The 21,566-nt window shown below is 46.3% G+C and overlaps 1 protein-coding gene and 1 long non-coding RNA gene across 4 annotated transcripts in view; both read right to left on the bottom strand.

The window, feature by feature from the left end:
• LOC132403297 (thrombospondin-2-like) overlaps positions 1-21,566 on the bottom strand; it is a 271,139-nt gene that overhangs the window by 75,480 nt on the left and 174,093 nt on the right. The gene's annotated exons all lie outside the window — the stretch shown is intronic.
• On the bottom strand, positions 9,629-19,764 carry LOC132403299 (uncharacterized). Its single transcript, XR_009515235.1, has 3 exons — positions 19,045-19,764; positions 15,077-15,540; positions 9,629-12,137 (listed from the first exon to the last, which is right to left on the bottom strand). It is a non-coding gene; the product is annotated as an uncharacterized LOC132403299 (long non-coding RNA).

Below are 21,566 nucleotides of genomic sequence, written 5' to 3'. Positions count from 1 at the left end.
ACCGTCATCAAACCGTGTTCAATTCCATCGTCAGCAACCCGTGTTCAACTCCACCATCACAAACCTGTGTTATTCAAATCTACCATCAGCAACCCATGTTCAATTGCACCATGACCAACCCGTGTTCATTTCCAACAACAGCAAACCATATTCAAATCTACCATCAGCAACCCGTGTTCAATTACACCGTTAGCAACCCGTCTTCAATTACACCGTTAGCAACCCGTGTTCTTTTCCACCGTCAGCAACCGGTGTTCAATTCCACTGTCAGCAACTCGTGTTCAATTCCACAGTCAGCAACTCATGTTCAATTCCACCGTCAACAACCTCGTGTTCAATGAGACTGTCATAAACCGTGTTCAATATCACCCCAACAATCTGTGTTAATTTCCACCGTCATCAAACCGTGTTCAATTCCATCGTCAGCAACCCGTGTTCAATTTCACCTCAACAACCTGTGTTAATTTCCACCGTCATCAACCTGAGTTAATTTCCACCGTCATCAACCCATGTTCAATTCAACCGTCAGCAAACGGTATTCAATTCCACCGTCAGCGACCCGTGTTCAATTCCACTGTCATCAACCCATGTTCAATTGCATCGTCTGCAACCGGTGTTATATTCCACTGTCAGCAACCCGTGTTCATTTCCACCGTCATCAACCCGTGTTCAATTGCATCGTCTGCAACTGGTGTTATATTCCGCCGTCAACAACCCGTGTTCAATTCCACTGTCAGCAACCCGTGTTCAATTCCACTGTCAGCAACCCATGTTCAATTCCACTGTCAGGAAACGGTATTCTATTTAACCATCTGCAACCCATGTTCAATTCCACCATCAACAAACTGTGATATTCAAATCTACCATCAGCAACACATGTTCAATTCCACCGTCAGCAACCCGTGTTCAATTCCATTGTCAGCGACCCATGTTCAATTCCACCGTCAGCAACTCATGATCAATTCCATCATCAACCTGTGCTGAGTTCCAACAACAGCAAACTGTATTCAAATCTACAATCAACAACCCGTGTTTAATTACATCGCCAGCAACCCTTGTTCAATTCCACCATCACCAACCTGTGTTATTCAAATCTACCATCAGCAACCCGTGTTCAATTCCACCATCAGCAACCCATGGTCATTTCCATCATCAGCAACCGGTGTTCAATTCCATCGTCACAATCCTGTGTTATTCAAATGTACCATCAGCAACCCGTGTTTAATTACATCGCCACCAACCCTTGTTCAATTCCATCCCAACAACCTGTTCAATTCCACCGTCAACAACCTCGTGTTCAATGACACTGTCTTAAACCGTGTTCAATATCACCCCAACAAACTGTGTTAGTTTCCACCGTCATCAACCGGTGTTCAATTCGACCATCAGCGACACGTGTTCAATTCCACCGTCAGCAACCCATGTTCAATTCCACCGTCAGCGACCTGTGTTCAATTCCACCGTCGTGAACCCGTGTTCAATTCCACCGTCAACAACCCGTGTTCAATTCCACCGTCAACAAACCGTGTTTAATTCCACTGTCAGCCACCATGTTCAATTTCATCGTCATCAACCCGCGTTCAATTCCACCGTCAACAACCCGTGTTCAATTCCATCGTCAGCAACCCACGTTCAATTTCACCTCAACAACCTGTGTTAATTTCCACCGTCATCAACACGTGTTCAATTCCATTGACAGCGACCCGTGTTGAATTCCACCGTCAGCAACTCATGATCAATTCCATCATCACCAACCTGTGCTGAGTTCCAACAATAGCAAACCGTATTCAAATCTACCACCATCAACCCGTGTTTAATTACATCGCCAGCAACCCTTGTTCAATTCCACCGTCATCAACCTGTGTTCAATTCCACCATCAGGAACCCTGTGATCAATGACACTGTCATAAACCATGTTCAATTTCACCCCAACAACATGTGTTAATTTCCACCGTCATCAACCCGTGTTCAATTCCGCCGTCATCAACCCGCATTCAAATGCACTGTCAGCAACCGGTGTTCAATACCACTGGCAGCAACCTGTGTTCAATTCCATCGTCATCAACCCGCGTTCAATTCCACCATCATCAACCCTCGTTCAATTCTACCGTCAACAACCCATGTTCAATTCCATCCTCAGCAACCCGTGTTCAATTCCACCGTCATCAACCCGCGTTCAATTCCACCGTCAACAACCCATGGTCAAATCCATCATCGGCAACCGATGTTCAATTCCACCGTCATCAACGCGTGTTCAATTCCACCATCATCAACCCGTGTTCAATTCCACCGTCAGCGACCCGTGTTCAATTCCACAGTCAGCGACCCGTGTTCAATTCCACCGTCAGCAACCCGTGTTCAATTCCACCGTCAGCAACCCGTGTTCAATTCCACCGTCAACAACCCGTGTTCAATTCCACTGTCATCAAACCGTGTTGAATTTCACCTCAACTACCTGTGTTAATTTCCATCATCAGCAACCCGTGTTTAATTACATCGCCTGAAACCCTTGTTCAATTCCATCTCAACAACCTGTTCAATTGCACCGTCATCAACCTGTGTTCAATTCCACCATCAGCAACCCCGTGATCAACGAGACTACCATAAACCATGTTAAATTTCACCCCAAAAACTTCTGTTAATTTCCATCGTCATCAACCTGTGTTCAATTGCATCATCAGCAACCGGTGTTATATTCCACTGTCAGCAACCGTGTTCAATTCCATCGTCAGCAACCGGTGTTCAATTACATCGCCAGCAACCCGTGTAAAATTCCATCGTCATCAACCCGCGTTCAATTCCACCGTCATCAACCCGTGTTCAATTCCACCTTCAGCAACCCGTGTTCAATTCCACTGTCAGCAAACGGTATTCGATTACACAATCCGCAACCCATGTTCAATTCCACCATCACCAACCTGTGTTATTCAAATCTACCTTAAGCAACCCATGTTCAATTCCACCATGACCAACCTGTGTTATTCAAGTATACTATCAGCAATCCGTGTTCAATTTCACCTCAACAACCCGTGTTCAATTCCACCGTCAGTGACCCGTGTTCAATTCCACCGTCAGCGACCCATGTTCAATTCCACCGTCAGCGACCCGTGTTCAATTCCACCGTCAGCAACCCGTGTTCAATTCCACCGTCAGCAACTCATGTTCAATTCCATCCCAACATCCTGTTCAATTCCACCATCAGCAACCCGTGTTCAATTCCATCGTCAGCAACTCGTGTTCAATTCCACCATCAGCAACCCGTGTTCAATTCCACCGTCAGCGATCCATGTTCAATTCCACTGTCAACAACCTCGTGTTCAATGACACTGTCATAAACCGTGTTCAATATCACCCCAACAAACTGTGTTAATTTCCACCGTCATCAAACCGTGTTCAATTCCATCATCAGCAACCCGTGCTCAATTCCATCCCAAAATCCTGTTCAATTCCACCGTCAGCAACTCATGTTCAATTCCACCATCACCAACCTGTGCTGAGTTGCAACACCAGCACACCGTATTCAAATCTACCATCAGCAACCCATGTTTAATTACATCGCCTGCAACCCTTGTTCAATTCCATCCCAACAACCTGCTCCATTCAACTGTCATAAACCTGTGTTCAATTCCACCATCAGCAACCCCGTGATCAATGACACTGTCATAAACCGTGTTCAATTTCACCCCAACAACCTGTGTTAATTTCCACCGTTAGCAACTAGTGTTCAGTTGCATCGTCAGCACCCGGTGTTATATTCCACTGTCAGCAACCCGTGTCCAATTCCATTGACAGCGACCCGTGTTGAATTCCACCGTCAGCATCTCATGATCAATTCCATCATCACCAACATGTGCTGAGTTCCAACAATAGCAAACCGTATTCAAATCTACCACAAGCAACCCGTGTTTAATTACATCGCCAGCAACCCATGTTCAATTCCATCAGAAAAACCTGTTCAATTCCACCGTCATCAACCTTGTGTTCAATTCCACCATCAGGAACCCTGTGATCAATGACACTGTCATAAACCGTGTTCAATTTCACCCCAACAACATGTGTTAATTTCCACCGTCATCAACCAGTGTTCAATTCCGCCGTCATCAACCCGTGTTCAATTGCACCGTCAGCAACCGGTGTTCAATACCACTGGCAGCAACCCGTGTTCAATTCCATCCTCAGCAACCCGTGTTCAAGTCCACCTTCATCAACCCGCGTTCAATTCCACCGTCAACAACCCATGGTCAAATCCATCATCGGCAACCGGTGTTCAATTCCACCGTCATCAACGCGTGTTCAATTCCACTGTCATCAACCCGTGTTCAATTCCACCGTCAGTGACCCGTGTTCAATTCCATTCCAACAACCTGTTCAATTCCACCGTCATCAACCTGTGTTCAATTCCACCATCAGCAACCCCGTGATCAACGAGACTATCATAAACCGTGTTCAATTTCACCCCAACAACCTGTGTTAATTTCCATCGTCATCAACCCGTGCTCAATTGCATCATCAGCAACCGGTGTTATATTCCACTGTCAGCAATCGTATTCAATTCCATCGTCAGCAACCGGTGTTCAGTTACATCGCCAGCAACCCGTGTACAATTCCATCGTCATCAACCCGCGTTCTATTTCACCGTCATCAACCCGTGTTCAATTCCACCGTCAGCAACCCGTGTACAATTCCATCGTCATCAACCCGCGTTCAATTCCACCGTCAGCAACCCGTGTTCAATTTCACCGTCAGCAACCCGTCTTCAATTCCACTGTCAGCAACCCGTGTTCAATTCCACTGTCAGCAAACGTTATTCGATTACACCATCCGCAACCCATGTTCAATTCCACCATCACAAACCTGTGTTATGCAAATCTACCTTAAGCAACCCATGTTCAATTCCACCATCACAAACCTGTGTTATTCAAATCTACCATCAGCAACCTGTGTTCAATTCCATCGTCATCAACCCCTGTTCAATTCCACCTTCACCAACCCATGTTCCATGCCACCGTCATCAACCCGTGTTCAATTCCATCGCCAGCAACCCGTGTTCAATTCCATCGTCATCAACCCCTGTTCAATGCCACCGTAACCAACCTGTGTTCAATTCCATCGTCATCAACCCGTGTTCAATTCCACCATAAGCAACCCGTGTTCAATTCCAACATTAGCAACCCGTGTACAATTCCACCGTCAGCAACCGGTGTTCAATTCCACTGTCAGCAACTCGTGTTCAATTCCACCGTCAGCAACCCCGTGTTCAATTCCACTGTCAGCAACCCGTGTTCAATTACACTGTCAACAACCTCGTGTACAATGACACTGTCATAAACCGTGTTCAATATCACCCCAACAAACTGTGTTAATTTCCACCATCATCAAATCGTGTTCAATTGCATCGTCAGCAACCCGTGTTCAATTTCACCTCAACAACCTGTGTTAATTTCCACCGTCATCAACCCGTGTGCAATTCAACCGTCAGCAACCACTGTTCAATTCCACCGTCAACGACCCGTGTTCAATTTCACCTCAACAACCTGTGCTAATTTCCACCGTCATCAACCCGTGTTCAATACCGCCGTCAGCAACACGTCTTCAATTCCACTGTCAGCAACCCGTGTTCATTTCCACTGTCAGCAAACGGTATTCGATTACACCATCCGACACCCATGTTCAATTCCACCATCACCAACCTGTGTTATTCATATCTACCATCAGCAACCCGTGTTCAATTCCACCGTCAGCAACCCGTGTTCAATTCCACCATCAGCAACCTGTGTTCAATTCCATCGTCATCAACCCGCGTTCAATTCCACCGTCATCAACCCGTGTTCAATTCCTCCATCAGCAACCTCGTCTTCAATGACACTGTCATACCATGTTTAATTTCACCCCAACAACCTGTGTTAATTCCCACCGTCAACAAAACGTATTCAATTCCATCGTCAGCAACCCGTGTTCAATTTCACCTCAACAACCTGTGTTAATTTCCACCGTCATCAACCCATGTTCAATTCCACTGTCAGCAACCCATGTTCAATTCCACTGTCAGCAAACGGTATTCGATTACACCATCCGCAACCCATGTTCAATTCCACCATCACAAACCTGTGTTATGCAAATCTACCATCAGCAACCTGTGTTCAATTCCATCGTCATCAACCCCTGTTCAATTCCACCGTCACCAACCCATGTTCCATGCCACCGTCATCAACCCGTGTTCAATTCCATCGCCAGCAACCCGTGTTCAATTCCATCGTCATCAACCCCTGTTCAATGCCACCGTAACCAACCTGTGTTCAATTCCATCGTCATCAACCCGTGTTCAATTCCACCATAAGCAACCCGTGTTCAATTCCAACATTAGCAACCCGTGTACAATTCCACCGTCAGCAACCGGTGTTCAATTCCACTGTCAGCAACTCGTGTTCAATTCCACCGTCAGCAACCCCGTGTTCAATTCCACTGTCAGCAACCCGTGTTCAATTCCACTGTCAACAACCTCGTGTACAATGACACTGTCATAAACCGTGTTCAATATCACCCCAACAAACTGTGTTAATTTCCACCATCATCAAATCGTGTTCAATTGCATCGTCAGCAACCCGTGTTCAATTTCACCTCAACAACCTGTGTTAATTTCCACCGTCATCAACCCGTGTGCAATTCAACCGTCAGCAACCACTGTTCAATTCCACCGTCAACGACCCGTGTTCAATTTCACCTCAACAACCTGTGCTAATTTCCACCGTCATCAACCCGTGTTCAATACCGCCGTCAGCAACACGTCTTCAATTCCACTGTCAGCAACCCGTGTTCATTTCCACTGTCAGCAAACGGTATTCGATTACACCATCCGACACCCATGTTCAATTCCACCATCACCAACCTGTGTTATTCATATCTACCATCAGCAACCCGTGTTCAATTCCACCGTCAGCAACCCATGATCAATTCCACCGTCATCAACCCGTGTTCAATTCCACCATCTGCAACCTGTGTTCAATTCCATCGTCATCAACCCGCGTTCAATGCCACCGTCATCAACCCATGTTCAATTGCATCGTCTACAACCGGTGTTATATTCCACTGTCAGCAACCCGTGTTCAATTCCACCGTCATCAACCTGCGTTCAATTCCACCGTCGACAACCCGTGTTCAATACCACTGTCAGCAACCGGTGTTCAATTCCACCATCATCAACCCGTGTTCAATTCCACCGTCAGCAACCAGTGTTTAATTCCACAGTCAACAACCTCGTGTTCAATTCACCCGTCATAAACCATGTTCAATTTCACCCCAACAACCTGTGTTAATTCCCACCGTCATCAAAATGTGTTCAATTCCATTGTCAGCAACCCGTCTTTAACTACATCGCCTGAAACCCGTGTTCAATTCCATCCCAACAACCTGTTCAATTCCACCGTCATCAACCCGTGTTCAATTCCACCATCTGCAACCTGTGTTCAATTCCATCGTCATCAACCCGCGTTCAATGCCACCGTCATCAACCCATGTTCAATTGCATCGTCTACAACCGGTGTTATATTCCACTGTCAGCAACCCGTGTTCAATTCCACCGTCATCAACCTGCGTTCAATTCCACCGTCGACAACCCGTGTTCAATACCACTGTCAGCAACCGGTGTTCAATTCCACCATCATCAACCCGTGTTCAATTCCACTGTCAGCAAACGTTATTCGATTACACCATCCGCAACCCATGTTCAATTCCACCATCACAAACCTGTGTTATTCAAATCTACCATCAGCAACCTGTGTTCAATTCCATCGTCATCAACCCCTGTTCAATTCCACCGTCACCAACCCATGTTCCATGCCACCGTCATCAACCCGTGTTCAATTCCATCGCCAGCAACCCGTGTTCAATTCCATCGTCATCAACCCCTGTTCAATGCCACCGTAACCAACCTGTGTTCAATTCCATCGTCATCAACCCGTGTTCAATTCCACCATAAGCAACCCGTGTTCAATTCCAACATTAGCAACCCGTGTACAATTCCACCGTCAGCGACCGGTGTTCAATTCCACTGTCAGCAACTCGTGTTCAATTCCACCGTCAGCAACCCCGTGTTCAATTCCACTGTCAGCAACCCGTGTTCAATTCCACTGTCAACAACCTCGTGTACAATGACACTGTCATAAACCGTGTTCAATATCACCCCAACAAACTGTGTTAATTTCCACCATCATCAAATCGTGTTCAATTGCATCGTCAGCAACCCGTGTTCAATTTCACCTCAACAACCTGTGTTAATTTCCACCGTCATCAACCCGTGTGCAATTCAACCGTCAGCAACCACTGTTCAATTCCACCGTCAACGACCCGTGTTCAATTTCACCTCAACAACCTGTGCTAATTTCCACCGTCATCAACCCGTGTTCAATACCGCCGTCAGCAACACGTCTTCAATTCCACTGTCAGCAACCCGTGTTCATTTCCACTGTCAGCAAACGGTATTCGATTACACCATCCGACACCCATGTTCAATTCCACCATCACCAACCTGTGTTATTCATATCTACCATCAGCAACCCGTGTTCAATTCCACCGTCAGCAACCCATGATCAATTCCACCGTCATCAACCCGTGTTCAATTCCACCATCTGCAACCTGTGTTCAATTCCATCGTCATCAACCCGCGTTCAATGCCACCGTCATCAACCCATGTTCAATTGCATCGTCTACAACCGGTGTTATATTCCACTGTCAGCAACCCGTGTTCAATTCCACCGTCATCAACCTGCGTTCAATTCCACCGTCGACAACCCGTGTTCAATACCACTGTCAGCAACCGGTGTTCAATTCCACCATCATCAACCCGTGTTCAATTCCACCGTCAGCAACCAGTGTTTAATTCCACAGTCAACAACCTCGTGTTCAATTCACCCGTCATAAACCATGTTCAATTTCACCCCAACAACCTGTGTTAATTCCCACCGTCATCAAAACGTGTTCAATTCCATTGTCAGCAACCCGTCTTTAACTACATCGCCTGAAACCCGTGTTCAATTCCATCCCAACAACCTGTTCAATTCCACCGTCATCAACCTGTGTTCAATTCCACCATCAGCAACCCCGTGATCAACGAGACTATCATAAACCGTGTTCAATTTCACCCCAACAACCTGTGTTAATTTCCATCGTCATCAACCCGTGTTCAATTCCATTGACATCAACCCGCGTTCAATTCCATCGTCATCAACCCGCGTTCAATTCCACCGTCATCATCCCATGTTCAATTCCATCGTCAGCAACCGGTGTTCAATTACATCGCCAGCAACCCGTGTACAATTCCATCGTCATCAACCCGCTTTCAATTCCACCGTCATCAACCCGTGTTCAATTCCACCGTCAGCAACCCGTGTTCAATTTCACTGTCAGCAACTCGTGTTCAATTCCACCGTCAACAACCTCGTGTTCAATGACACTGTCATACCATGTTTAATTTCACCCCAACAACCTGTGTTAATTCCCACCGTCATCAAAACGTATTCAATTCCATTATCAGCAGCCCGTGTTCAATTCCATCGTCAGCAACCCGTGTTCAATTTCACCTCAACAACCTGTGTTAATTTCCACCGTCATCAACCCGTGTTCAATTCCACTGTCAGCAACCCGTCTTCAATTCCACTGTCAGCAACCCGTGTTCAATTCCACTGTCAGCAAACGTTATTCGATTACACCATCCACAACCCATGTTCAATTCCACCATCAGAAACCTGTGTTATGCAAATCTACCTTAAGCAACCCATGTTCAATTCCACCATCACCAACCTGTGTTATTCAAATCTACCATCAGCAACCTGTGTTCAATTCCATCGTCATCAACCCCTGTTCAATTCCACCGTCACCAACCCGTGTTCCATGCCACCATCATCAACCCGTGTTCAATTCCATCGCCAGCAACCCGTGTTCAATTCCATCGTCATCAACCCCTGTTCAATGCCACCGTAACCAACCCGTGTTCAATTCCATCGTCATCAACCCGTGTTCAATTCCACCATAAGCAACCCGTGTTCAATTCCAACATTAGCAACCCGTGTACAATTCCACCGTCAGCAACCGGTGTTCAATTCCACTGTCAGCAACTCGTGTTCAATTCCACCGTCAGCAACCCCGTGTTCAATTCCACTGTCAGCAACCCGTGTTCAATTCCACTGTCAACAACCTCGTGTACAATGACACTGTCATAAACCGTGTTCAGTATCACCCCAACAAACTGTGTTAATTTCCATCGTCATCAACCCGTGTTCAATACCACCGTCAGCAACCCGTCTTCAATTCCACTGTCAGCAACCCGTGTTCATTTCCACTGTCAGCAAACGGTATTCGATTACACCATCCGCCACCCATGTTCAATTCCACCATCACCAACCTGTGTTATTCATATCTACCATCAGCAACCCGTGTTCAATTCCACCGTCAGCAACCCGTGTTCAATTCCACCATCAGCAACCTGTGTTCAATTCCATCGTCATCAACCCGCGTTCAATTCCACCGTCATCAACCCGTGTTCAATTCCTCCATCAGCAACCTCGTCTTCAATGACACTGTCATACCATGTTTAATTTCACCCCAACAACCTGTGTTAATTCCCACCGTCAACAAAACGTATTCAATTCCATCGTCAGCAACCCGTGTTCAATTTCACCTCAACAACCTGTGTTAATTTCCACCGTCATCAACCCATGTTCAATTCCACTGTCAGCAACCCATGTTCAATTCCACTGTCAGCAAACGGTATTCGATTACACCATCCGCAACCCATGTTCAATTCCACCATCACAAACCTGTGTTATGCAAATCTACCATCAGCAACCTGTGTTCAATTCCATCGTCATCAACCCCTGTTCAATTCCACCGTCACCAACCCATGTTCCATGCCACCGTCATCAACCCGTGTTCAATTCCATCGCCAGCAACCCGTGTTCAATTCCATCGTCATCAACCCCTGTTCAATGCCACCGTAACCAACCTGTGTTCAATTCCATCGTCATCAACCCGTGTTCAATTCCACCATAAGCAACCCGTGTTCAATTCCAACATTAGCAACCCGTGTACAATTCCACCGTCAGCAACCGGTGTTCAATTCCACTGTCAGCAACTCGTGTTCAATTCCACCGTCAGCAACCCCGTGTTCAATTCCACTGTCAGCAACCCGTGTTCAATTCCACTGTCAACAACCTCGTGTACAATGACACTGTCATAAACCGTGTTCAATATCACCCCAACAAACTGTGTTAATTTCCACCATCATCAAATCGTGTTCAATTGCATCGTCAGCAACCCGTGTTCAATTTCACCTCAACAACCTGTGTTAATTTCCACCGTCATCAACCCGTGTGCAATTCAACCGTCAGCAACCACTGTTCAATTCCACCGTCAACGACCCGTGTTCAATTTCACCTCAACAACCTGTGCTAATTTCCACCGTCATCAACCCGTGTTCAATACCGCCGTCAGCAACACGTCTTCAATTCCACTGTCAGCAACCCGTGTTCATTTCCACTGTCAGCAAACGGTATTCGATTACACCATCCGACACCCATGTTCAATTCCACCATCACCAACCTGTGTTATTCATATCTACCATCAGCAACCCGTGTTCAATTCCACCGTCAGCAACCCATGATCAATTCCACCGTCATCAACCCGTGTTCAATTCCACCATCTGCAACCTGTGTTCAATTCCATCGTCATCAACCCGCGTTCAATGCCACCGTCATCAACCCATGTTCAATTGCATCGTCTACAACCGGTGTTATATTCCACTGTCAGCAACCCGTGTTCAATTCCACCGTCATCAACCTGCGTTCAATTCCACCGTCGACAACCCGTGTTCAATACCACTGTCAGCAACCGGTGTTCAATTCCACCATCATCAACCCGTGTTCAATTCCACCGTCAGCAACCAGTGTTTAATTCCACAGTCAACAACCTCGTGTTCAATTCACCCGTCATAAACCATGTTCAATTTCACCCCAACAACCTGTGTTAATTCCCACCGTCATCAAAATGTGTTCAATTCCATTGTCAGCAACCCGTCTTTAACTACATCGCCTGAAACCCGTGTTCAATTCCATCCCAACAACCTGTTCAATTCCACCGTCATCAACCTGTGTTCAATTCCACCATCAGCAACCCCGTGATCAACGAGACTATCATAAACCGTGTTCAATTTCACCCCAACAACCTGTGTTAATTTCCATCGTCATCAACCCGTGTTCAATTCCATTGACATCAACCCGCGTTCAATTCCATCGTCATCAACCCGCGTTCAATTCCACCGTCATCATCCCATGTTCAATTCCATCGTCAGCAACCGGTGTTCAATTACATCGCCAACAACCCGTGTACAATTCCATCGTCATCAACCCGCTTTCAATTCCACCGTCATCAACCCGTGTTCAATTCCACCGTCAGCAACCCGTGTTCAATTTCACTGTCAGCAACTCGTGTTCAATTCCACCGTCAACAACCTCGTGTTCAATGACACTGTCATACCATGTTTAATTTCACCCCAACAACCTGTGTTAATTCCCACCGTCATCAAAACGTATTCAATTCCATTATCATCAACCCGCGTTCAATTCCATCGTCATCAACCCGCGTTCAATTCCACCGTCATCATCCCATGTTCAATTCCATCGTCAGCAACCGGTGTTCAATTACATCGCCAGCAACCCGTGTACAATTCCATCGTCATCAACCCGCTTTCAATTCCACCGTCATCAACCCGTGTTCAATTCCACCGTCAGCAACCCGTGTTCAATTTCACTGTCAGCAACTCGTGTTCAATTCCACCGTCAACAACCTCGTGTTCAATGACACTGTCATACCATGTTTAATTTCACCCCAACAACCTGTGTTAATTCCCACCGTCATCAAAACGTATTCAATTCCATTATCAGCAGCCCGTGTTCAATTCCATCGTCAGCAACCCGTGTTCAATTTCACCTCAACAACCTGTGTTAATTTCCACCGTCATCAACCCGTGTTCAATTCCACTGTCAGCAACCCGTCTTCAATTCCACTGTCAGCAACCCGTGTTCAATTCCACTGTCAGCAAACGTTATTCGATTACACCATCCACAACCCATGTTCAATTCCACCATCAGAAACCTGTGTTATGCAAATCTACCTTAAGCAACCCATGTTCAATTCCACCATCACCAACCTGTGTTATTCAAATCTACCATCAGCAACCTGTGTTCAATTCCATCGTCATCAACCCCTGTTCAATTCCACCGTCACCAACCCGTGTTCCATGCCACCATCATCAACCCGTGTTCAATTCCATCGCCAGCAACCCGTGTTCAATTCCATCGTCATCAACCCCTGTTCAATGCCACCGTAACCAACCCGTGTTCAATTCCATCGTCATCAACCCGTGTTCAATTCCACCATAAGCAACCCGTGTTCAATTCCAACATTAGCAACCCGTGTACAATTCCACCGTCAGCAACCGGTGTTCAATTCCACTGTCAGCAACTCGTGTTCAATTCCACCGTCAGCAACCCCGTGTTCAATTCCACTGTCAGCAACCCGTGTTCAATTCCACTGTCAACAACCTCGTGTACAATGACACTGTCATAAACCGTGTTCAGTATCACCCCAACAAACTGTGTTAATTTCCATCGTCATCAACCCGTGTTCAATACCACCGTCAGCAACCCGTCTTCAATTCCACTGTCAGCAACCCGTGTTCATTTCCACTGTCAGCAAACGGTATTCGATTACACCATCCGCCACCCATGTTCAATTCCACCATCACCAACCTGTGTTATTCATATCTACCATCAGCAACCCGTGTTCAATTCCACCGTCAGCAACCCGTGTTCAATTCCACCATCAGCAACCTGTGTTCAATTCCATCGTCATCAACCCGCGTTCAATTCCACCGTCATCAACCCGTGTTCAATTCCTCCATCAGCAACCTCGTCTTCAATGACACTGTCATACCATGTTTAATTTCACCCCAACAACCTGTGTTAATTCCCACCGTCAACAAAACGTATTCAATTCCATCGTCAGCAACCCGTGTTCAATTTCACCTCAACAACCTGTGTTAATTTCCACCGTCATCAACCCATGTTCAATTCCACTGTCAGCAACCCATGTTCAATTCCACTGTCAGCAAACGGTATTCGATTACACCATCCGCAACCCATGTTCAATTCCACCATCACAAACCTGTGTTATGCAAATCTACCATCAGCAACCTGTGTTCAATTCCATCGTCATCAACCCCTGTTCAATTCCACCGTCACCAACCCATGTTCCATGCCACCGTCATCAACCCGTGTTCAATTCCATCGCCAGCAACCCGTGTTCAATTCCATCGTCATCAACCCCTGTTCAATGCCACCGTAACCAACCTGTGTTCAATTCCATCGTCATCAACCCGTGTTCAATTCCACCATAAGCAACCCGTGTTCAATTCCAACATTAGCAACCCGTGTACAATTCCACCGTCAGCAACCGGTGTTCAATTCCACTGTCAGCAACTCGTGTTCAATTCCACCGTCAGCAACCCCGTGTTCAATTCCACTGTCAGCAACCCGTGTTCAATTCCACTGTCAACAACCTCGTGTACAATGACACTGTCATAAACCGTGTTCAATATCACCCCAACAAACTGTGTTAATTTCCACCATCATCAAATCGTGTTCAATTGCATCGTCAGCAACCCGTGTTCAATTTCACCTCAACAACCTGTGTTAATTTCCACCGTCATCAACCCGTGTGCAATTCAACCGTCAGCAACCACTGTTCAATTCCACCGTCAACGACCCGTGTTCAATTTCACCTCAACAACCTGTGCTAATTTCCACCGTCATCAACCCGTGTTCAATACCGCCGTCAGCAACACGTCTTCAATTCCACTGTCAGCAACCCGTGTTCATTTCCACTGTCAGCAAACGGTATTCGATTACACCATCCGACACCCATGTTCAATTCCACCATCACCAACCTGTGTTATTCATATCTACCATCAGCAACCCGTGTTCAATTCCACCGTCAGCAACCCATGATCAATTCCACCGTCATCAACCCGTGTTCAATTCCACCATCTGCAACCTGTGTTCAATTCCATCGTCATCAACCCGCGTTCAATGCCACCGTCATCAACCCATGTTCAATTGCATCGTCTACAACCGGTGTTATATTCCACTGTCAGCAACCCGTGTTCAATTCCACCGTCATCAACCTGCGTTCAATTCCACCGTCGACAACCCGTGTTCAATACCACTGTCAGCAACCGGTGTTCAATTCCACCATCATCAACCCGTGTTCAATTCCACCGTCAGCAACCAGTGTTTAATTCCACAGTCAACAACCTCGTGTTCAATTCACCCGTCATAAACCATGTTCAATTTCACCCCAACAACCTGTGTTAATTCCCACCGTCATCAAAATGTGTTCAATTCCATTGTCAGCAACCCGTCTTTAACTACATCGCCTGAAACCCGTGTTCAATTCCATCCCAACAACCTGTTCAATTCCACCGTCATCAACCTGTGTTCAATTCCACCATCAGCAACCCCGTGATCAACGAGACTATCATAAACCGTGTTCAATTTCACCCCAACAACCTGTGTTAATTTCCATCGTCATCAACCCGTGTTCAATTCCATTGACATCAACCCGCGTTCAATTCCATCGTCATCAACCCGCGTTCAATTCCACCGTCATCATCCCATGTTCAATTCCATCGTCAGCAACCGGTGTTCAATTACATCGCCAACAACCCGTGTACAATTCCATCGTCATCAACCCGCTTTCAATTCCACCGTCATCAACCCGTGTTCAATTCCACCGTCAGCAACCCGTGTTCAATTTCACTGTCAGCAACTCGTGTTCAATTCCACCGTCAACAACCTCGTGTTCAATGACACTGTCATACCATGTTTAATTTCACCCCAACAACCTGTGTTAATTCCCACCGTCATCAAAACGTATTCAATTCCATTATCATCAACCCGTGTTCAATTCCACTGTCAGCAACCCGTCTTCAATTCCACTGTCAGCAACCCATGTTCAATTCCACTGTCAGCAAACGTTATTCGATTACACCATTCACAACCCATGTTCAATTCCACCATCACCAACCTGTGTTATTCAAATCTACCATCAGCAACCTGTGTTCAATTCCACCGTCACCAACCCGTGTTCCATGCCACCGTCATCAACCCGTGTTCAATTCCATCGCCAGCAACCCGTGTTCAATTCCATCGTCATCAACCCCTGTTCAATGCCACCGTAACCAACCCGTGTTCAATTCCATCGTCATCAACCCGTGTTCAATTCCACCATAAGCAACCCGTGTTCAATTCCAACATTAGCAACTCGTGTACAATTCCACCGTCAGCAACCGGTGTTCAATTCCACTGTCAGCAACTCGTGTTCAATTCCACCGTCAGCAACCCCGTGTTCAATTCCACTGTCAGCAACCCGTGTTCAATTCCACTGTCAACAACCTCGTGTACAATGACACTGTCATAAACCGTGTTCAGTATCACCCCAACAAACTGTGTTAATTTCCATCGTCATCAACCCGTGTTCAATACCACCGTCAGCAACCCGTCTTCAATTCCACTGTCAGCAACCCGTGTTCATTTCCACTGTCAGCAAACGGTATTCGATTACACCATCCGCCACCCATGTTCAATTCCACCATCACCAACCTGTGTTATTCATATCTACCATCAGCAACCCGTGTTCAATTCCACCGTCAGCAACCCGTGTTCAATTCCACCATCAGCAACCTGTGTTCAATTCCATCGTCATCAACCCGCGTTCAATTCCACCGTCATCAACCCGTGTTCAATTCCTCCATCAGCAACCTCGTGTTCAATGACACTGTCATACCATGTTTAATTTCACCCCAACAACCTGTGTTAATTCCCACCGTCAACAAAACGTATTCAATTCCATCGTCAGCAACCCGTGTTCAATTTCACCTCAACAACCTGTGTTAATTTCCACCGTCATCAACCCATGTTCAATTCCACTGTCAGCAACCCATGTTCAATTCCACTGTCAGCAAACGGTATTCGATTACACCATCCGCAACCCATGTTCAATTCCACCATCACAAACCTGTGTTATGCAAATCTACCTTAAGCAACCCATGTTCAATTCCACCATCACCAACCTGTGTTATTCAAATCTACCATCAGCAACCTGTGTTCAATTCCATCGTCATCAACCCCTGTTCAATTCCACCATCAACAACCCGTGTTTAATTCCACTGTCGGCAACCGGTGTTCAATTTCACCGTAATCAACCCGTGTTCAATTCCACCGTCAGCAACCGGTGTTCAATTCCACTGTCAGCAACTCATGTTCAATTCCACTGTCAGCAACTCGTGTTCAATTCCACCATCATCACACCGTGTTCAATTCCATCGTCAGCAACCCGTGTTCAATTTCTCCTCAACAACCTCTGTTAATTTCCACAGTCATCAACACACGTTCAATTCCATTGTCAGCAACCCTTGTTCAATTCCATCGTCAGCGACCCGTGTTCAATTCCATCAGAACAACCTGTTCAACTCCACCGTCATCAACCTGTGTTCAATTCCACCATTAGGAACCCTGTGATCAATGACACTGTCATAACCCGTGTTCAATCTCACCCCTACAAACTTTGTTAATTCCCACCGTCATCAAAACGTGTTCAATTCCATCGTCAGCAACCGGTGATCAATTCCATCGTCAGCAACCGGTGTTCAATTCCACCGTCAACAACCCGTGTTTAATTCCACTGTCAGCAACCGGTGTTCAATTTCACCGTCATCAACCCGTGTTCAATTCCACCGTCAGCAACCCCTGTTCAATTCCACCATCAGCAACCTGTGTTTTATTCTACTCCAGCAACCCGTGTTCAATTCCACCGTCAGAAACCCGTGTTCAATACAACCCCAACATCCTTTGTTCAATTCCATCGTCATTAACCCGTGTTCAATTCCACCGTCAGAAACCCGTGTTCAATACAACCCCAACATCCTTTGTTCAATTCCACCTCAACAACCCATGTTCAATTCCACTGTCAGCAACCCCTGTTCAATTGCATCGTCAGCAACCGGTGTTATATTCCACTGTCAGCAACCCATGTTCAATTCCATCGTCATCAACCCACTTTCAATTCCACCGTCATCAACCCGTGTTCAATTCCACCGTCAGCAAACCCTGTTCAATTCCACCGTCAGCAACCTGTGTTTTATTCTACTCCAGCAACCCGTGTTCAATTCCACCGTCAGCAACCCGTGTTCAATACAACCCCAACATCCTTTGTTCAATTCCATCGTCATTAACCCGTGTTCAATTGCATCGTCAGCAACCAGTGTTATATTCCACTGTCAGCAACCCATGTTCAATTCCACCATAAGCAACCCGTGTTCAATTCCAACATTAGCAACCCGTGTACAATTCCACCGTCAGCAACCGGTGTTCAATTCCACTGTCAGCAACTCGTGTTCAATTCCACCGTCAGCAACCCCGTGTTCAATTCCACTGTCAGCAACCCGTGTTCAATTCCACTGTCAACAACCTCGTGTATAATGACACTGTCATAAACCGTGTTCAATATCACCCCAACAAACTGTGTTAATTTCCACCATCATCAAATCGTGTTCAATTGCATCGTCAGCAACCCGTGTTCAATTTCACCTCAACAACCTGTGTTAATTTCCACCGTCATCAACCCGTGTGCAATTCAACCGTCAGCAACCACTGTTCAATTCCACCGTCAACGACCCGTGTTCAATTTCACCTCAACAACCTGTGCTAATTTCCACCGTCATCAACCCGTGTTCAATACCGCCGTCAGCAACACGTCTTCAATTCCACTGTCAGCAACCCGTGTTCATTTCCACTGTCAGCAAACGGTATTCGATTACACCATCCGACACCCATGTTCAATTCCACCATCACCAACCTGTGTTATTCATATCTACCATCAGCAACCCGTGTTCAATTCCACCGTCAGCAACCCATGATCAATTCCACCGTCATCAACCCGTGTTCAATTCCACCATCTGCAACCTGTGTTCAATTCCATCGTCATCAACCCGCGTTCAATGCCACCGTCATCAACCCATGTTCAATTGCATCGTCTACAACCGGTGTTATATTCCACTGTCAGCAACCCGTGTTCAATTCCACCGTCATCAACCTGCGTTCAATTCCACCGTCGACAACCCGTGTTCAATACCACTGTCAGCAACCGGTGTTCAATTCCACCATCATCAACCCGTGTTCAATTCCACCGTCAGCAACCAGTGTTTAATTCCACAGTCAACAACCTCGTGTTCAATTCACCCGTCATAAACCATGTTCAATTTCACCCCAACAACCTGTGTTAATTCCCACCGTCATCAAAATGTGTTCAATTCCATTGTCAGCAACCCGTCTTTAACTACATCGCCTGAAACCCGTGTTCAATTCCATCCCAACAACCTGTTCAATTCCACCGTCATCAACCTGTGTTCAATTCCACCATCAGCAACCCCGTGATCAACGAGACTATCATAAACCGTGTTCAATTTCACCCCAACAACCTGTGTTAATTTCCATCGTCATCAACCCGTGTTCAATTCCATTGACATCAACCCGCGTTCAATTCCATCGTCATCAACCCGCGTTCAATTCCACCGTCATCATCCCATGTTCAATTCCATCGTCAGCAACCGGTGATCAATTCCATCGTCAGCAACCGGTGTTCAATTCCACCGTCAACAACCCGTGTTTAATTCCACTGTCAGCAACCGGTGTTCAATTTCACCGTCATCAACCCGTGTTCAATTCCACCGTCAGCAACCCCTGTTCAATTCCACCATCAGCAACCTGTGTTTTATTCTACTCCAGCAACCCGTGTTCAATTCCACCGTCAGAAACCCGTGTTCAATACAACCCCAACATCCTTTGTTCAATTCCATCGTCATTAACCCGTGTTCAATTCCACCGTCAGAAACCCGTGTTCAATACAACCCCAACATCCTTTGTTCAATTCCACCTCAACAACCCATGTTCAATTCCACTGTCAGCAACCCCTGTTCAATTGCATCGTCAGCAACCGGTGTTATATTCCACTGTCAGCAACCCATGTTCAATTCCATCGTCATCAACCCACTTTCAATTCCACCGTCATCAACCCGTGTTCAATTCCACCGTCAGCAAACCCTGTTCAATTCCACCGTCAGCAACCTGTGTTTTATTCTACTCCAGCAACCCGTGTTCAATTCCACCGTCAGCAACCCGTGTTCAATACAACCCCAACATCCTTTGTTCAATTCCATCGTCATTAACCCGTGTTCAATTGCATCGTCAGCAACCAGTGTTATATTCCACTGTCAGCAACCCATGTTCAATTCCACCATAAGCAACCCGTGTTCAATTCCAACATTAGCAACCCGTGTACAATTCCACCGTCAGCAACCGGTGTTCAATTCCACTGTCAGCAACTCGTGTTCAATTCCACCGTCAGCAACCCCGTGTTCAATTCCACTGTCAGCAACCCGTGTTCAATTCCACTGTCAACAACCTCGTGTACAATGACACTGTCATAAACCGTGTTCAATATCACCCCAACAAACTGTGTTAATTTCCACCATCATCAAATCGTGTTCAATTGCATCGTCAGCAACCCGTGTTCAATTTCACCTCAACAACCTGTGTTAATTTCCACCGTCATCAACCCGTGTGCAATTCAACCGTCAGCAACCACTGTTCAATTCCACCGTCAACGACCCGTGTTCAATTTCACCTCAACAACCTGTGCTAATTTCCACCGTCATCAACCCGTGTTCAATACCGCCGTCAGCAACACGTCTTCAATTCCACTGTCAGCAACCCGTGTTCATTTCCACTGTCAGCAAACGGTATTCGATTACACCATCCGACACCCATGTTCAATTCCACCATCACCAACCTGTGTTATTCATATCTACCATCAGCAACCCGTGTTCAATTCCACCGTCAGCAACCCATGATCAATTCCACCGTCATCAACCCGTGTTCAATTCCACCATCTGCAACCTGTGTTCAATTCCATCGTCATCAACCCGCGTTCAATGCCACCGTCATCAACCCATGTTCAATTGCATCGTCTACAACCGGTGTTATATTCCACTGTCAGCAACCCGTGTTCAATTCCACCGTCATCAACCTGCGTTCAATTCCACCGTCGACAACCCGTGTTCAATACCACTGTCAGCAACCGGTGTTCAATTCCACCATCATCAACCCGTGTTCAATTCCACCGTCAGCAACCAGTGTTTAATTCCACAGTCAACAACCTCGTGTTCAATTCACCCGTCATAAACCATGTTCAATTTCACCCCAACAACCTGTGTTAATTCCCACCGTCATCAAAATGTGTTCAATTCCATTGTCAGCAACCCGTCTTTAACTACATCGCCTGAAACCCGTGTTCAATTCCATCCCAACAACCTGTTCAATTCCACCGTCATCAACCTGTGTTCAATTCCACCATCAGCAACCCCGTGATCAACGAGACTATCATAAACCGTGTTCAATTTC

Source organism: Hypanus sabinus, chromosome 12, assembly GCF_030144855.1.
Source record: "Hypanus sabinus isolate sHypSab1 chromosome 12, sHypSab1.hap1, whole genome shotgun sequence".
NCBI lineage: Eukaryota > Metazoa > Chordata > Chondrichthyes > Myliobatiformes > Dasyatidae > Hypanus > Hypanus sabinus.
Note: the sequence above shows the minus strand (reverse complement) of the source record. Positions and strands in the feature narration are given on the sequence as shown.